We start from the raw sequence: 18,399 nt of genomic DNA, 5'->3' as shown, positions 1-18,399 counted from the left end.
ATTACTATATGGGGGATTAATTACTATGCTTACTATGGGGGAATATTACTATACTTACTATGGATGACACATACACATCATTCATCTACTCTTGGTCCGGCCCCCGGGTCCAATATATGAACCCATTGCGGCCCTCAAGTCAAAAAGTTTGCCCACCCCTGATCTAGAATCTCAACCAGTGTCACTAGTGGTTACCTAGAACACAAGAGACACCAGCTACCATATGAAGATCACATGCACTTAATGGCTCAGTAAAGTTGAAAATACTTATTCATCCATTGGTTATGAGAAGATAAATTCATCTCCAGTCCATGAGATAATGTTGTATAAGGTATCCCAGGTCTAGTCTGTATGTAGTGGGGGAGAGCCAAATCAGAAGCTGAAAAAAGGGGAGATCCAGACAAAGGTCTGACCAGTTCTGCTGGTCATGCCGGCTGCATCAGGGGCAATAATTACACAGACCTGGGACCTAGAGGACACATTTTATTTTGTTTCTGTGCAAGAGTCACTGCTGCTCTATCTCCTTATGCAGGGTGACTGGTCTTGTATCCACCCCCTGTGTTTTTCTGCAGACAGCCTGTAGTGTATGGACAATCTGGATCCTGTCCACAGCTCTGCTATCTGTACAGGCTATGTGTATCATTGTTATGACATCACTGCTATTTTATAAAGGTAATATCTGGGTCTGCAAAGGCATTTAGTGCAAAGTGAATTTAAATCCTTTGTGGCTATTGTGCAATATATTTATTCTTTGTCCAGAGTTCAGCTTTAAACTCAATTTTAAGCAACGCATTCACATTAATGCAAACCTTCATGGGCACACATGCTTACCCTTCTTTGACTCCTCCAACAATAATGAAGTTGGTCACATGTTCCTTTATCCCCAATAGTGTTAGGCACTTGCTTTGGCTCCTGGCACTAAACAGAGCAGCGGAGGGAGTTAAGGAACATTACATTTATGCTGCTGGAGACAGAACAAATCATAGGTTGCTTTAAGGTGTTTTCAGTGCCTGTTATGTAGATAAGGAAATATAATGTATTCAGCATCTGTATTCAGACCAGGGGCGGACTGACCATTTGGAAACTCGGGCACTGCCTGAGGGCCCGGGGTCAGTAGGGGGCCCCATGAGAGGCCCCTGGTACCTTATTCATAGGCATTTTTGAGTTTGGGCAAGGACACAGGGGCCCCATGATCCCCTATTGCCCAGGGGCCCCATGAGTTGTCAGTCCGCCCCTGATTCAGACATAACATTATTGTTACTGTATACCTTTAATGTTATTTCTTTGAAAAAAATTCTGTAAAATAACAGACATTGAAAAGAAACATCAGGAAACCCCCCCCGTAAACACAATCATAAGAGGTGAATTGCTTCTGTGTGTGTATTATTTCCATTCACTCATTTGTTTTCAACTATGAGAATATATATAAAATGTCTATTGACTGCAGGCCTTTGGAATTCATTATTCACAACAGCAACAAAAGCTGCACCAATGTTCCCATCAAAATGAAACCTATGAGCAATATTCAACTCGAGAACAGACAATGTTGCTCCCCTGTTAATAAAGAAGTGGATTCAGGAGCCATACCAGTGCAAAATCATATAAAACAAAGTTGTAAAATAGCAAGCAAGTCTGTTCTTTGAATCTTTCCAACCATATCTTCTTTTCTCAAACCATTCTGCATTGGGGTTTCTGTATTTTGCCCTACTCCAATGTTTCACAGAGCCTGCTTCATTGCCTCTCTTTTTCGCTTAAACGTTTCTTTGTTTGCAGGGGATACATAACAAATGTGTTCCTTTTGATTCAGGTTTCACTATTGTTTTCTTCTAGTGAAAAGAATTTCTTTCATGGGACTGTTTTACCCCTTTTGAGTACGCAAAGTCATTTAGATCCATTTAATGCTCGAATGACTGGTTTCGCTCATTTGAAAGCTGGAAAAGACCGACTACTAATGAAGTGGTCCCTATGTGTTTTTGAGTTTAGTTTTTGATATATATATATATATATATATACATATATCTATATATATATATATACAGTTGTGCTCAAAAGTTTGCATACCCTTGGAGAATATATACAGTATGTACCAATTTTAAAGAAAACAACAGTGAGCAGGCAAAACATGTAAAACAAATTTCTTTTATTTCTTGTGGAATTCATAGTCAACTGTAGGTCATAATAGAATGGCACAATCATCAAACAAAACATGGCAAGTAGTAAACAAATGAAATTACCCCTGTTCAAAAGTCTGCATACCCTTACTTTTTAATACTGTGTATTGCCCCCATTTAGCATCAATGGCAGCATGCAGTCTTTTGTAATAGTTGTCTATGAGGCCATCAATTCTTCAGGTGGTATAGCTGTCCATTTGTCTTGGCAAAATGCCTTCAAGTCATGAAAAGTCTTCAGTCGTCTTGCATGAACTGCATATTTGAAATCTCCTCAGAGTGGCTCAATAATATTAAGGTCAAGAGACTGTGATGGCCTCTTCAGAACCTTCACCTTTTCTGCTGTGACCAGTAGAGGGTAACTTGGACTTGTGCTTAAGGTCACTGTCATGCTGGAAAGTCCAAGAGATTCCCATGTGCAGCTTTCGTGGAGAAGAATGCAAACAGTCTGGCAGAATTTTCTGATAATATGCTGCATTCATTTTGCCATCAATTTTTTCAAGATTCCTTGTGCCTTTAGAGCTCACACAGCCCCAAAACATCAGTAAGCCACCACCATGCTTCACAGTGGGGATGATAGGCCATTCTATTTATTTCCATTCTATTTTGGTCACTCTTGTCACTCCAGATTACAGTGTGCCAGAAGCTGACAGGCATGTCAAGGTGTTGTCGAACATACAGTGAAGGAAATAAGCATTTGATCCCCTGCTGATTTTGAATGTTTGCCTACTCACAAAGAAATGATCAGTCTAAAAATCTAAAGGTAGGTGAATTGTAACACTGAGAGACAGAATAGCAACAAAAAATTCAAAAGAAATACATGTCTAACAAATTATGCACTGATTTGCATGTTCATGAGGGAAATAAGTATTTGATCCCCTTCACAAAACATGACTTAGTACTTGGTGGCAAATCCTTTGTTGGCAATCACAGAGGTCAGAATTTTCCTGTAATTGGCCACCACGTTTGCACACATCTCACGAGGGATTTTGGCCCACTCCTCTTGGTTTGGTGGCTGACGTTTGGCAACTTGAACTTTCAGCTCCCTCCACAGATTTTCAATCAAATTAAGGTCTGGAGACTGGCTAGGCCACTCCAGGACCTTAATGTGCTTCTTCTTGAGCCACTCCTTTGTTACCTTGGCTGTGTGTTTTGGGTCATTGTCATGCTGTAACACCCATCCACGACCCATTTTTAATGCCCTGGCTGAGGGAAGACGGTTCTCACTTAAGATTTGACGGTACATTGCCCCGTCCATCGTTTGAGGAGGTGCAGTTGTCCTGTCCCATTATCAGAAAAACACCCCCAAAGCAGAATGTTTCCACCACGTTTGACATTTCGGATGGTGTTCTTGTGGTCATAGGCAGCATTCCTCCTCCTCCAGAGGCTAGTTGAGTTGATGCCAAAGAGCTCGATTTTGGCCTCATCTGACCACAACACTTTCAACCAGTCCTCCTCTGCATCATTCAGATGTTCAGTGGCAAACTTCAGACGGGCCTGGACATGTGCTTTCTGGAGCAGAGGATTTCAATCCTTGTCCGTGTAATGTGTTACCAATTGTTTTCTTGGTGACTGTGGTCCCAGCTGCCTGGAGATCATTGACAAGATCCTCACATGCATTTCTGGGATGATTCCTCACTGTTCTCATGATCATTGACACTCCACGAGGTGAGATCTTGCATGGTGCACCAGACCTAGGGAGACTGACAGTTGTTTTGTGTTTCTTCCATTTGCGAATAATTGCACCAACTGTTGTCACCTTCTCACCAAGCTGCGTGGCGATAGTTTGGTAGCCCAGTCCAGCCTTGTGTAGGTCTACAATCTTGCCCCTGACATCCTTGGAGAGCTCTTTGGTCTTTGCCATGGTGGAGAGTTTGGAATCTGATTGTTTGATTGATCCTGTGGACAGGTGTCTTTTATACAGGTAACAAAATGAGATTAGCAGCGCTCCCTTTAAAAGACTTCTTCTAATCTCAGCTTGTTACCTGTATGAAAGACGCCTGGTAGCCAGAAATCCTGCTGAATGATAGGGGATCAAATACTTATTTCCCTCATGAACATGCAAATCAATGCATAATTTGTTAGACATGCATTTCTTTTGAATTTGTTGTTCCTATTCTGTCTCTCAGTGTTACAATACACCTACCATTTGATGTTTAGGTAACTGTAACTGGGCTTTTTGTGGCATTGTGACAGTAAAGGCTTTTTTCTGACAACTCGACCATGCAGCTCATTTTTGTTCAAGAATCGTTGTGCTCCTTGAAACAACCACACTGTCTTTTTCCAGAGCAGACTGTTTCTCCTGAGGTTACCTGTTGGTTTTTCATTATATCCCAAACAATTCTTCTGGCATTTGTAGTTGCAATCTTTCTTGGTCTACCTGACATTGGCTTGGTATCAAGAGATCCCTGCATTTTCCACTTCTTAATATGTAATCAAACAGTACTGACTGGTATATTCAATGCTTTGGGTGTCTTTTTATATCCCTTTCCATCTTTATAAAGTTCCATTACCTTGTTACGCAGATCTTTTTGACAGTTCTTTCTTGCTCCCCAAGGTTCAGTATCTATCCTGCTCCGTCTATCCACACGAAAGCTGACAAACACATTGTCTTTTTATCTACAGACACTAATTTCAATTTAAAAAGCCACAGAGGTAGGAAATAAACCTTTAATTGCCATTTTAACCTGTGTGTGTCACCCAGGGCAAACAATCCCCGGGTATGGAAACTTTTGATTACAGGCATTTGGTTGATTTCTGTTATCGTTAGGACTTAAAAAGGGAGCCACAAAACTACATGATAATAAATTGCTTCATATGATCACTCTCCTTAAAGTGGAGTTCCAGGCCCCCCCAAAAAATTAAAAGTCAGCAGCTACAAATACTACAGATGCTGACTTTTAATATAGGGACACTTACCTGTACAGGGTTCCAGCAATGTCCTAACCCAAGCCATTTATTCAATCGGCTCAGGTGCAGGTGCTGGCATCTTAAGTAATGGAAACCAGCAGCGAAGCTTGCAGATGCAAAGCCGGGTTTCTACTGCGAATTAACTAATGGTCCCACAGTCTTCTGGGACTTATGAAGCATTCCAGAAGGCTGCGGGGAAGGGGGGGGGGGTAAACTTCCAGCTCAGATCGCTGTGGCAATTAAACCCAGAAGTGAGAGTGGGTGTTTGTCAAAATCAGGTACCCACTCCCTCCAAAAAGTGCCAAATGTGGCAGTGGAGGGGGAAGAATACAAACAAGCGGAACTTCCCCTGTGTGTGTGTTACCACTTGAACTTTTTAAATATTAATGTTGTTATGTAATGCTACAAATTGTCAGCCACTGTAGTCATGGCACAAAAAAAATGGCCAGCGACTATCTACATACTACAGCAGATGGTCCACAAAGCGTACATAGTACAGGGGAAGGTCAGATAATGCGAGCATAGTACAGAAGATGATTAGAGACTGTGGATCTACCAAAAAGTGACTGTAGATGGGGGCATGGTTAAAGAGAAAAACATTTTAGTCATGTTACACAAGACTACTAGAGATCATCTTAATTAGTGCTCCTACATGGTCTCCTAAAAATTACTGTTGCCAATTTTAAATTAATTTCACAAAAAATGTAAAAAAAAATAAAAATATATTAAAAGGGAATGGTGCCCATTCCCTTTTAATATATTTTTATATTTTTATTTTTTTTACATAGCAAAAGGAGGACGTGATGTCATAATTTTTAATTATTGGGGGATATTACTAAAACTGGTGCACTCAGAATCTGGGGCAGCTGTGCATGGTAGCCAATCAGCTTCTAACTTCAGTGTGTTCAATTAAGTTTTGGCAATAAACCCTGGAAGCTGACTGGTTTCTATGCAAAGCTGCAACAGATTTTTGACTTTTTAGATTTAGTAAATAACCTCCAATGTGACATCTTAAATTCAAGTAGAGAAATCTGGAGGACAACAAGGTGTTTAAGTGCCCAACTTCAGAATTTAAAGGAACATGAAAGCTGCCAATGCTAACCTCGCCTTCAACAATACTTTCTAAATTCCATACTGATAAAATAGCTTCAATTTTTTTTTGTCAATGACTTGACTTCTGCTGTTCGCTTCATCTGGGTCAGTAACTTAAAGCACTGAAGCCAGGGGCAGCCAGGTAACTAAAATTTTCGGAAGGAAGTAAGCCTATGTGTTCTAACAGTACAGATGTACTGGGGTAACACAGAAAGGTCTTCACAGTGCCCTTTTGCTCAATCTGACTCCTTTTAAGGTACCCATATCACGTAGCATATAAAGTGAAAAAATGCAGCGCAACGATAAATAAATAATAAATACATTACAATAGTGCTTACAATCTGAAACGTGCTTGTGTCAATAGTGATAATAACTCCACTGTGCTCATAAGGGTAAACATACGCTACTCATGATATCTTCCAATGCATACATATACACTCTCATGTAGACTGCACATAACCAGTGCTGTAAATATACCATAAATAGTGCATATACATACACAAAAAAATCTTAATATTGATCTGTCCCTTTAAATACTAAATCTTATCACGTGGACCTGTGTGGTATACTTCCTGTATACCGTGAAACAAATACACCAATAAAAAGTGTCGATTGGATACAGTCTCTATAGTGGTGAACTGTCCCTTTAAATCCGCTGTACTTTAAGTGAACCAGTGTAATTACACTGCTGTATAAACGTGTTCGGTGCTCCTGTGTCACCCCTTAGTGCTCTCCCACCTCCAACACACTATTGCGCTCACCTCAAAGTTTGACCCATAATGACAGGTCAAACTGCACTTTTCCCTTTAATGGGTATAATGGTACACAGATCTTCACCTCTGTTTCCCAGCACTTTCAAACAGATCCAGATTGATTTAAAAGTGTCTGCCTGGGACACCGCAGGGTAAAAACTCACTATACTGTGTAACTGTCGAATAAAGTGCAGGATTCCCTTATGCAAAATGACAGCGTGCACGCCTCCGGTTTGCAGCTTGATGACATCGGCATACCCTACGCGTTACGTCATGTCATGTGACTTCATCAGGGCCACATCACCAAAGGGCCACATACAATGTTCAGTATACAGTGGGGATCGAAAGTTTGGGCACCCCAGCTAAAAATTTGTATTAATGTGCATAAAGAAGCCAAGGAAAGATGGAAAAATCTCCAAAAGGCATCAAATTACAGATTAGACATTCTTATAATATGTCAACAAAAGTTAGATTTTATTTCCATCATTTACACTTTCAAAATAACAGAAAAACAAAATGGCGTCTGCAAAAGTTTGGGCACCCTGCAGAATTTATAGCATGCACTGCCCCCTTTGCAAAGCTGAGACCTGCCAGTGTCATGGATTGTTCTCAATCATCGTCTGGGAAGACCAGGTGATGTCAATCTCAAAGGTTTTAAATGCCCAGACTCATCTGACCTTGCCCCAACAATCAGCACCATGGGTTCTTCTAAGCAGTTGTCTAGAAAACTGAAACTGAAAATAGTTGACGCTCACAAAGCTGGAGAAGGCTATAAGAAGATAGCAAAGCGTTTTCAGATGTCAATATCCTCTGTTCGGAATGTAATTAAGAAATGGCAGTCATCAGGAACAGTGGAAGTTAAAGCAAGATCTGGAAGACCAAGAAAAATATCAGACAGAACAGCTCGCAGGATTGTGAGAAAAACAATTCAAAACCCACATTTGACTGCACGATCCCTCCAGAAAGATCTGGCACACACTGGAGTTGTGGTACACTATTCCACTATAAAGAGATACTTGTACAAATATGGTCTTCATGAAAGAGTCATCAGAAGAAAACCTCTTCTACGTCCTCACCACAAAAATCATCGTTTGAACTTTGCAAATGAACATATAGACAAGCCTGATGCATTTTGGAAACAAGTTCTGTGGACCGATGAGGTTAAAACTGAACTTTTTGGCCGGAATGAGCAAAGGTACGTTTGGAGAAGAAGGGGCACAGAATTTAATGAAAAGAACCTCTGTCCAACTGTTAAGCATGGGGTTGGATCAATCATGCTTTGGGGTTGTGTTGCAGCCAGTGGTACAGGGAACATCTCACGAGTAGAAGGAAAAATGGATTCAATAAAATTTCAGCAAATTTTGGATGGTAACTTGATGCCATCTGTGAAAAAGCTGAAGTTAAAGAGAGGATGGCTTCTACAAATGGATAATGATCCTAAACACACCTCGAAATCCACGGGGGATTACATCAAGAGGCGTAAACTGAAGGTTTTGCCATGGCCTTCACAATCTCCTGACCTCAACATAATTGAAAATCTATGGATAGACCTTAAAAGAGCAGTGCGTGACAGACAGCCCAGAAATCTCAAAGAACTGGAAGACTTTTGTAAGGAAGAATGGGCAAAGATACCTCAAACAAGAATTGAAAGACTCTTGGCTGGCTACAAAAAGCGTTTACAAGCTGTGATACTTGCCAAAGGGGGCAGTACAAGATATTAACTCTGCAGGGTGCCCAAACTTTTGCAGACGCCATTTTTTTGTTTTCTGTTATTTTGAAAGTGTAAATGATGGAAATAAAATCTAACTTTTGTTGACATATTATAAGAATGTCTAATCTGTAATTTGATGCCTTTTGGAGATTTTTCCATCTTTCCTTGGCTTCTTTATGCACATTAATACAAATTTTTAGCTGGGGTGCCCAAACTTTCGATCCCCACTGTATGTAATACTTGACAGGACTGCCAGACTGCAGACCTAATTAAGGAAATGATGGTAAGAGACTGTGCACATGTTACATTGTTGGCCTGAAGACATGCTGCAGAAGACAATATGAAACTGGGAACGTTACATGCGGCTGGTAGAGATCAATGCTAATACCCTAATCATTGTTCTCACTACAGATTGCTGGGGTCTGATGGACACACATCATATATCATATTCAGGCCACAGGTTGAGCACCAGGGCTTTAGTGTCCTCCTTGTAAAGCAATAGAAATTCTGAATGGTCACTCCTGTCTTAATAGTAGCAGCTCAGACCAAATGGAAGCCAAATGGACCTGTGACCAAACAGGTAGAACCAAATGTATTCACTATACAAGAAATCAGTGCAAGTTCACTCAAGGACAAATCAGCTAAAATGTGCAAAATGTGCAAAGCTGTCAGCATTAAGCAAGCTTGTGCAAATCACTTAAATGACCCACAGTATATAAATTAAATGCTGATAACTTGCATAGGGTAAACGTAAGTACATTAAGCACCAAGTTTCTTCCTTCTAAAGTCGAAAGTGCATACAAAACATGACTTATACATGACAAATTAAAGCAAAAATTCAAATGTACGCTGTAAATTAAAAATCAAGGATGTATAAGTACCAGCAATAACTAGGGAATATTAAGCCATCCACAAAACATCATTTTTATGTTCTTTTTCCAACACGTTACCAGACTGTGCAGTTCAACAGACTGCTCTGCCGTAACTATGTTAAGTAATAAACACCAAGACCATACTTTAGTGGATAATGTGTGGGTTGGCAAGCAAACTGAATTCAGGTACATTTCGTAAGCCCCAGTCCAGAGCCAGCCAGGTACTAGTTATGAAGAAGAATGACTGAAAAGACAGAAATTCCATACAACACATATAATCTATTATGACAGATGTAGGAAAGTCATAACTGACAATGGAATAATCATTTTCACTTTTCTGAACCTGTTCTGGTGAATTAAGATGGTAAAAGAATGATTTATGTGAACACTTTACTTTATTCTGTACAGGAAATATAGTCTGCTAATGGTTTTAAAATGTTTTATGATTTTCTTTTAAAGTGTACTTGTCATTTTGTAGCAGACGTCAGCTGCCGAGAAAGTGGAGAGGAAAATGCAAATTTTTTTCCCAATGTTAAAAGTGTAATTTTGACCCTGTCAAAAAATAAAACTGCATTTATTTTGCTTCTGAGCCTATAGAAATTTTACTGCACATTACAGTAGGATCCCCTTTAAACTTGGCTGTTCCACTGTGGTGCATTAATGTTCATTGCTTTAAGAAAGCTCAGGCTGCCATGAAATGACAATGGCCTGAAATTGAACTGCACCATCATTGCTGATACAATGTACCACAGTGGAAGGTAGTGCATTACCATGTGTTGTGGGGTACTATATCACAGGATCATTGCAAGTGTATTGCTTTAGTGCATTTGGGTGATACCATAACCCAGCAATGTGCTGTGGTAATGTGAGTTCCTGCAACTGATAGGTAGGGCTTGTGTATGCCTTTGCTGCTTTCTACCACGTACAAGTGAATGTGAGTAAAAAACAGAAGCTTAAAGTGGTTGTAAAGGTAAAAGATGCATTTTCTGCATTAAGGTAAAAAACTTTTCGGGCAAAGGATGAGCCGGAAAAGCCGCACCGAAACACACGTCCACTTTATTGTACTAAAGGCAGGATAAAAACACCATACAGTACACCAGTGGGGGAGAAAGATTCACGCGTTTCATGCTAACCTCAGAGCTTAATCATAACCCGAAAAACCTTTTACATTCAGCTCCCCACGTAGCAACCCCTAAATACTCACCTGAGCATGTCTGCAGCAGCTCTTCTCCCCTCTTTCGGATCTCGCATGCTTGGCCTAGAGCAGCGGGAGCCATTGGCTCCCATTGCTGTCAGTAACAACCTGTGAGCAGAGATCGGGAGGGGGGGGCTGAGCTGGGCTGCATGTCTGAATAGATGCAAATGGCCCAGCTCGGGAGCAATCCCGCACGAGTGCCCACATAAGGCTTCCTATGGTGGTCACTTGGTGGGGGGGAGCCAGGAGCACCAGTGGGAGACCCCAGAAGAGGAGGATCTGGGCTGCTCTGTGCAGAACCATTGCACAGAGCCGGTAAGTATAACATGTTTGTTATTTTAATACAACAAAAAGGGAAGGGTTACAATCGCAACCTGCTATATGTCGTAATATTTTACTATGTAAGAATAAAAAGTAAATCAACTTCACTCTTGTTTAAGCTCGTTTGGCTGTACTTTTCCTGTGAATCACAGGAGTGCAGTTCATTCTGCACTCCTGTGACCCATTTTCAGCTGACAGCGAGCTGAAGCCAGCTGTCAGCTGATGTTACAGAATCCCTCCAGACTGGAGAAAGATCTCAACAATATGGTCAGGATCCAACCAGGAGCCTGGACCAGCACTTGGCTCAGCCTCTCAGTGATCCGCTGAGAGCCTTAGCCAACCACTCCTGACCCCTCTACAGCCCAGTACTCCAGTGAGCACAGAGGGGAAGAGCAGAGAGAGGTGACTGACAATCACCAGCTCTCTGCTCACAGAGCACCTTGATCTTTAACCACTCAGTTCCCAGTCTTACAGTTTTAGAGCTGGCGGGGGACACATGCAGCATCCTACCGATGCTACATCCACCTAGGTAAGTATGATTTCTGAAAAAATAAATACTTCTCTTTTATATGTGCAAGGGCAAATCAATGTAAATGCATCCAAATACCTTGGTATACTTACCAAAAATAGGAAAAGGTTTATTTATGTCAGACATTTTCAGAGTAGGAGCCAGTAAAGTAGATCTTGTAAATTCATCACTACATCTAGGCCAATATCACACTACCCTTCAGTTTCTGGAAACAAATCAACAGTTGAAGAATAAGCAAGATTCCACTCTTATATGGTGTTGCTCCCTGGCTGGCTGATCCAGTCAAATGTAAATCCATTGCTGCTCTAGACAGTTGTGTCCAATTGACAAAGTGGAGTTGTATATTGGAGAATCTAACACTGGCAAGGTGTGACCAGCAGCAGAAATGCCATTGTGACATCAACATTAAGGTCATGCAGTATGACATTTTTCATCAGGTTACCCAAATTAACTGTTTAACTGGCCTGAAATTGTACTTATTCACCCATTTAGGTGATAAGGGCTTTCTTCCAGAATAAATAAAAGATGACCACATATAGCCCGATATTTGAGCCTACTGCATTTATTAAATAACATAACTTTGCCACTAATTTTGATAGATCATTTAAGAGAGATACAGGGGTATTGCCAAGTCATTGCACCAATGGTACACATCTCTGCTTAGCATGTTCTCCTAAAATGTTCTAAAATACATACTGTATATAAGTAATGTTTGCATTACCTTAAACTCCTTTTCTTGGAGTACATTAGGGGGGGGGGGGGGGGAATTCTGGTACATGGTTATGCTGTTGTCTTCGGGAAACTGAACACTTGCAAACAATGCAGTTTGACAACCCAGTATAACCCTTCCATTCCTGTCATGCTCCAGTTTTTTGATAAAGCAACAGTATTAGTAGATCATAAGAACAGGGGAGAGGGACAACTATCTGCTTATGTACACCATATAATGACTATAAGGTAAGTTAAAAATTCTGCTTTCCTATTTGGACAATAAAGTGATTGTGAAGGCAGATTTTTTTTAATAACAAACATGTTATATTTGCCTGTTCTGTGCAGTGGTTTTGCACAGAGCAGCCCTGATCCTCCTCTTCTTGGGTCCCCCGCCAGCGCTCCTGGCCCTTTGCTCCTCAAGCAGCTTGCTCACCCCAGAAGGCTTGCTCCCAAGCTACTGCTCTGTGTTTCCATTCACACACAGATGAGGCTTGGTCTTGCCCAGTGCTCTCTCCTCATTGGCTCACTGGATATGATTGGCAATAGTGGGAGCCAATGCTCATGCTGCTGTCTCATTCAGTGAGGAGGGAGAGACCTGGGACAGCAGAGGCTCTTGCACACATTGTTGGATTGAGATGGGGCTCAGGTAAGTATTGGGTGGGCTGGGGGAGGGGCTGCACACAAAGGGTTTTTTACCTTCATGCATAGAATACATGAAGGTAAAAAATCTTGAGTCTTTACAACCACCTTAAGGGACATAACATAAAGTAATTCTGGTACATTAGGAAGTGCAAAGGCATTCAACTGAGGGGTGGGCAATACAGGAAATAAAATGCTAACAGATCCATGAATAACAGATGAGTTAACAGATGATACTCAAAATTACCTGCAGGGACACTAGAAGAACCTTATGACTAAAGCCAGCATCAGATAAGGCCCGAACATCAACCTGATAAAACAAATGTGTGAACAGAAGCACAGCTGGCAGCCTTGCAAATCTGAGAAACAGATGCTGAAAAGCCCATGAAGCTCTAACTGATTTAGCGGACTGCACTTTGACAGGGTAAGGTGGAACTAATTTGTAGCTGGGATATAGACTTGAATAGCATAGACTACGTCCAGAAAGTAGAGTAAAATCTACTTGGGATGTTGGGGAGCAGGACATAAATATGGTAGAACAATCACCTGTTTATGTTGGAAAGCAATGATGAGCTGGAAAAATGCATTGGGAGATAGTGGAACAAGCAGGTTGTGCCTTTTAGGGACCTTAAGGAATGGACATTAAGGAATGACAACAAGATTGTCTAATGCAATTTGTAGCTGGGATATAAACTTGAATAGCATAGACTACGTCCAGAAAGTAGAGTAAAATCTACTTGGGATGTTGGGGTGCAGGACATAAAGATGGGAGAACAATCACCTGGTTATGTTGGAAAGCAGAAACCACCATAGGAACATAAGAGGCCTTAGGCATTGATATAAACCTTGAAGCATAAGAAGGGAGTTTATACACGTTAAGGCCACCAACTCACAGAGGTGATGGCAACCTTGTAAGTTAGAACAGGCAAATAAATATCCCTGATAGGTTCAAAGGCTGGTTTTTGAAGAACCAATAGAATTAGATTGAGATCCCATGGTGTCACTGGGGAAGCATAGGGGGAATAACGTGTGCAGTCTCCTGTAAAAAAGCCTTAACTAAGCAGTGAGAGAAATGGTCTTTGAAAAAGAATCAATAGGGCTGAGATTTCACTTTTGATAGAATTCCAGGCCAAATGATGATCAAACTCAGACTGAAGAAAAGACAGGGACTTATTTATGGTATGAAATTTCCTTGCCTTGCACCATGAGAAATATGCCTTCCAAGTGCAATGGTAGTCTTTATGAGAAGTTAATTTCCTAGTGTTCCAAATTGTAGGGTAACCTAATGAGGTAGACCCCTATCCTTCAAACCCAGGGCTTTAACAGCTAGGATGTTAAATCCAGCAATGAAAAGTATAGATAAGATTTAACTAATCCAATGGTGTTAACAAAGCATCCATTTTAAAGGCTTGCAGATCCTAGGACCTGGAGACAAGCTTGCTTAGTTTGTTTTTGAACCAGAAACTAGGAGGTCCACATCAAGTGTCCCCCACCTGCAACAGGGATCTTGAAACATGCTGGGATGATGAGACCATTCTGAACATGTTGATTAATCAAGCCTGCTAATTTTACACACCTGAGATGTGCACAACAAGCAGGACTGGAAAGTAAAGTTCTGACCAAGCCACAATCTGATCTGTTTCTCTTTGAGCTGTGGCACTATGGCTGGAACTATGGATGCTGGGGTGGGCTGTGCTCCCTCAGATTACAGCTGTTCCCCCCCAGGCAACCCCTCATGGATGTTGTGCCTATATAGTGTTGCCAACCATTCACTAGAGGAAGCAGTCACATTTGTGTGTCTCACAGACTTCAGGCAACAAGCTCTCTTCCCCTCCCCCTCCCCCTTCACATAGAGGAGAGAGGACTCCATCTGCTTCAGCTGCTCCCATCCCTCTTCTCCTGTGCCTGCCCTGCCCACACTCCTATAAACAGCCAGTGCTGTGCCTCAGAAAGGTGATGTGGACAGGAAATATTGAGTACTGCAGCTGGAAGCTACATCCTGGCTGCATGATTGATGATGGTGCCTGAGTCTCCAGATCCAAGCTTGGGGTGAGTGAACACTGAGCCCTGCTCTATAACTAAACTGAATCTTCCTCCCTTCTCACCCCCTCCCCCCTCCCTGTTCTTCTAGGAGCCCTGTTGATTTTGTGTCCAGTTAGCACTCAGAGATACCTGAAGTACTATTGGGGGAAGATTGACAAACCCCATCAGTGTATCCAACTAGCAGTTGGATACACTGATGGGGTTTTTACTCACAAATTTGTGATGGTTCTCTTTTAACCCCTTCTTGCCCAGCATCCCTTTAAGGGCTCATTCACACTAGCTTTGTATTGGAGAGAAACTCCCCTAGTCCCATTGGAGACAGTTGGGCAAGATCCAGGGTACATGCCCCATCCATCAGCCTTCATTCTGCTTATGGGCATATTCCCTAGAAAGTCTTCAGGGACAGGGTTCGACCATACGGAGCAATGCAGCCCTGGACCTGTAAAGTGATCTACAGCTAACTCATAGGTTACCCACAGATTGTCTAAGAAAGCACTTAAGCAGAGCCAAGTTCTCATTACAGATTGCCTCCTTTATGTTAACAGTGGGATCCGAGTATGGCCACTATGACTATGCCGAAGATGAGCTGATTGAGAAGCTACAGAGTGAGATCCTCTGGCTATTCAGCAACTGTGGAATCTTGCTAAAATTAAAATAAATCATTTTGCTGATAGTAAGTAATAGATTTGCTTCTCTGACAGGAGTGAAGGTGTCTGTTCTCCTTGGACACTAGCAAATAAAACTAGAGCATGGTGGGAGTGATGTCTTATAGCTTTGTTTACTAGTGTCCAGTCTTCTGAAGACAGCAGCATAACCCAATGTACCAGAATGACTTTACCATGTATCTCTTAATGTACAAATAAGAAAAATATACAAAAGATTAAAGTAAAACAGGGAAATTATTAAAAATCTAAAAATGAGCAAAGCATTAGGGTTGATTTACTAAAACTGGAGAGTGCAAAATGTGGTACAGATCTGCATAGAAAGCAATCAGCTTCCATTTTTTTTCAAGGGATAATTGAACAAGCCGAAGTTAGAAGTTGATTTGCGACCATGCACAACTGCACCAGATTTTGTACTCTCCATTTTCAGGAAATCAACCCCACTGTATTTTTCCTATTTAACTGTTCAATATATAGCTACAAATTTCCAAGAATGGTGGTATTCCTTTCAAATTAAAAGACCCAAATTATGCAGCAAAATTAGTTAATAATTATAATAAGCATGTTTTCTCTTATTAAGAAGTCACATTTTACACTTGAGCTTATTGCACAAAATGGCTTGAAAAGAAATTAGATGCAAAAGACCTTAGATCGCCTTCCTTAGGTCTGCAAAATCTAATTGAGCAGTACACATAGCAGTTCAGAGGCTTCCCTTGTCAGGATACAAAAGCACAACGGGGAAATCGCTGCACCAACATCACTTGCAGTGTGTAACGGGCTTAAGACCTGCTTTCTCCTCATACTAAGCCCTGCCCCCTCCTATTCAACTGTAAAATGCCGAAGTCTATAGCGCCCTGTCGCATTCTAGCACTTAACTGCTGAATAATAAGGGGTAAGTATATGTGCTGAAATGGGCGGAGCTTAAGAGGTGATAAGAACAGGCCTAACTTTTGGACAAAAAGTTACAGTACTGTATATCTAAACTCTCTCATTGACACACGTTGCATGTTTTGACGCATTTTCTAAGAACGCACCAAAAACCTTGCATTATGCATCTTTGGGGAGCTTTTAGAAAACAGAGCAGAAATTCTCAACCTAATTAAAGTCAATGGAACCGCCACTAAAAATGCATGTAAAATGCACAGAAACCACGCATACACTTGTGCTGTGACCAAAACACAGTGCCCCAGTGACTTAGCTTACCAGAGCAAGTTTTGTCCTGCATTTAGATGTTCCTGCTGTGAGGCACCTATGCAGGTTGCGTTTCTGCACTGCGTTTTGCGTTGCATTTTTGCACTTGCGTTTTTGACGTGTTTTTGATGCATATTGCAGGGGGGGGGAGTTCATTTTTTTATCTTTGTTGTTGCTAGGCAGATTTAAAATGCAAAATGCAGCAAAAACGCAATACAAGCTTTTTCTGCAGCGTTTAAAAGTCTATAGAAACAAAAACGCAACTTTTTGCATTCAAAGAAATCCCTGACCCTTTACAAAAAACGCACCAGATGAAAACGCACAGGTGTGAACATGCCCCATAGGAAATCATATTAAATGGACTATACTACATTTGTGCAAAACGCTGCAGAAAACGCTTAGGTTTGTACCTAGGGTAAGGCAGGTTTAGCTGCTTTCAGGTGAATTCACTTGAGTTTAGCACTGTTTAGAGTTTCTAATCAAATCCTGGATGAACAGAATTCTATTTTCTCTAAACACAGTTAAACTGACTACACCTAGATACGGATAAATAGTAAGAATAGCACCAAAGAAAAATCTATTTTATGCATTTAGAAATGTATATATGCAAGTCTAACAGTGCCAGTGTGACTGTGACCTAAGATTTGAAGGTAAGTTCAGCCACCTATATGTCTGGATATACTTGTCATTTTGATAGGCAGTTCTTACCAAAAGCAATAAAACAATTTCCCTTTTTTTTTAATAAAATGCCAGATCTGAATTGCACAGGTCAGTATTATAATATATTATACAACAGGGTGAGAATTCCAGTTGCTTGATTTCTGACAAGGGGGCTAAATGGTTCACATCCCTACATCCCGGTTTCCATGTTGTGCATTTACTTTTCAAAATTTTCACCATTTGCCGCTAGTAGCATGTTCAGCCCAGGGACGGACTGACCATTTGGAAACTCAGGCACTGCCCGAGGGCCCGGGGTCAGTAGGGGGCCCCATGAGATTCCCCTGGTACCTTTTTCATAGGCTTTTTTGAGTTTGGGCAAGGACACAGGGGCCCCATGATCACCTACTGCCCGGGGACCACATGAGTTGTCAGTCCGCCACTGGTTCAGCCATCCCAAACAACTCTACCTGTGTAAAACATTTTCATAGGACTAGCTCCTCTACATAGTTATTACCATGCCGTGCATATGATTATTTCATCAGTAACTTTACCAGTGGCATAAAAGCTGCAATATAAATAATGATAAATGATTACTTCACTGGATGAAATTCCACTGAAAACTAACATTAGTGAATGTGTTGCTGGTGTGGTGTTCTTAGAAGCAGAATCACCTGTATGACATTGAGATTGATGTATAAAACATTATCAAGTGATTAGTCAGGGCACATGCACACTGGTGTGGTTAAGAACGTGGTACGTGTTTTTCAAAAATGCATATCACGTTTTAACACTTTTTAATGTCTCGTGTTCAAATTTAATATGACGCATATGCATTTTAAATGCATTTTGCATGCATTTTCATCCCTATCACCTGAGAAAAAAATTACATGTACTTAGAAAACTTTGATGTGTTTCCATTGACTATAATGGAAGGTGCATTTTT

The sequence above is a fragment of the Staurois parvus genome, unplaced genomic scaffold, assembly GCF_062004578.1.
Source record: "Staurois parvus isolate SC_StPar_1 unplaced genomic scaffold, SC_StPar_1.0 ptg000122l, whole genome shotgun sequence".
Lineage (NCBI taxonomy): Eukaryota > Metazoa > Chordata > Amphibia > Anura > Ranidae > Staurois > Staurois parvus.
The sequence above is the reverse complement of the archived record's forward strand: the minus strand, read 5'-3'. Positions refer to the sequence as shown.